The sequence below is a fragment of the Octodon degus genome, unplaced genomic scaffold (genome assembly GCF_000260255.1).
Source record: "Octodon degus isolate 3935 unplaced genomic scaffold, OctDeg1.0 scaffold00096, whole genome shotgun sequence".
In the NCBI taxonomy this organism is placed as follows: Eukaryota; Metazoa; Chordata; class Mammalia; order Rodentia; family Octodontidae; genus Octodon; species Octodon degus.
The window spans coordinates 6,524,507-6,526,089 of NW_004524672.1; the positions used below are offsets into that span (position 1 = coordinate 6,524,507).

General features: G+C 43.2%; 1 pseudogene; it reads right to left on the minus strand.

Moving 5' to 3' along the window:
- Positions 1 to 555: 555 nt before the first annotated feature.
- Positions 556 to 870, minus strand: LOC101559971 (annotated as a pseudogene).
- Positions 871 to 1,583: the final 713 nt, after the last annotated feature.

Here is a 1,583-nt window from a genome sequence, read left to right on the forward strand (position 1 = left end):
GTGACTGGCTTCAGTTTTTCAGTCAAGTGTGCAGACACTGTTGAGTCCACAATGAGGTGTCCTTTGGTATTCCCATTCTATTATACTCTATACTTATTCTTTTTAAAAAGTATTTAATCTTATAGCATAGTTAATGCATCAAAATTTGCAATAAACATCTTTTTTCATATAAAAGTAATATGTTTCATTTTTTTGGGGGGGGAAGGGTCTACAGGGTGTTCAGGGTCTCACTACTAGATCAGACTAGTAGTCATTTTCCTGTTTACAGCCTCCCAAGAGCTCAGATTACAGTCCGTGCCACCAAGCCCAGTCTCAATTGTGGCTAAGCGTGCCCCGGGGGCTGGACCTGCACGGCAGGCCTAGGGATGGAATCCCTGGGCCCCTGTGCCTGCTTGTGAGGGTTTTGATCCTCTAGGCTATTTGGCCAGCCCCAAAAGTAATATGTTTCACTAGGATAAAGGAAATGTGCATTCTTATCTTGAATCCTACAATTTCACATGATTTATACTACAGATAATTTCTATGAATAAGATTTCCTGACATTTGAATATTTACCTACATGCCTGTAGGAAGCTTCTGTAGTCTTTTCTTGCTAGGAATTCCAGTTCTTCCCAATTCTCCCCTCTCTTTCAGATATTACACTTTGCATTTTTCATAAATAGCTGGGTCATTATAGTAAGCAGTTAAATATTCTTTCAAGTAGTTTCTTTCTGATACTTTACTACCATAAGGATTCCAGTCTTTGCAAGGTTTGGTAACATCTTGAACTTGTTCAGAACACCTCGTTCTGGCCTTTTCTCTCATTATTTTAGGAATCAAAACATCTTTTTCAACATGTATGAGATGCTGATCTGCGGGGTCCAGCTCCATCTCGGCGGGCGGAAAAGTCTCTATTCTTATTCTGTTATTTCTTCCTGTTATATTCTGTTACATCCCATTCTATGCCGCCCTATCTGTTTCTTTTCATTGAAAAAAATTCTGGTTGTAAGCCCTGCATTAATTTCATGACCCATCAAATGGGCCAAGATTCACAGCTTGAAGAAGTTTCCCTGAAAGCTTTCTTTTTATTTTGTGGTGTCACTAGGGAGCAGCATCACACAAATTCACAACTCTGTCCAGGGAACACGCGCTACCTCTTATACTTCACGGGCCAGAGCAAGCCATGCGTTCTCTGAACTTCCGTAGTGGCCACTCGGCTTCTGCATGTGGGCTTCTGAAGGGCAGCTCGTAGTGTGCCCCTAAAGCGAAGCTTCGCATCTCTGCTTGGTGTGAATCCGCTTCTATTACCTGTTGCACATCTACGCAAGCTATGTCGCCCCTCGCCCTGTTAGCGCCTAGGTCGGGGGCCGCGCCTGATTCTTGTGCTTTTCCTACTCTGCACAAGCAAATCATCAGCAGCCTCGAGTAAGAAATCTATCTCAGCTTCAGCAGCCTTTCATTACTTCTGCTGCTGATATATCCGAGTCCTGCTGCACGTCTTCCTCCTTAATCTCCAAAGGGGATCTTTCCACCCACTCCCAGTCTGTTTCCCTTACAGCAGCTATGAGTGGTGGTGTTTGTTTGTTTGTTTGATTCTTCTTTCT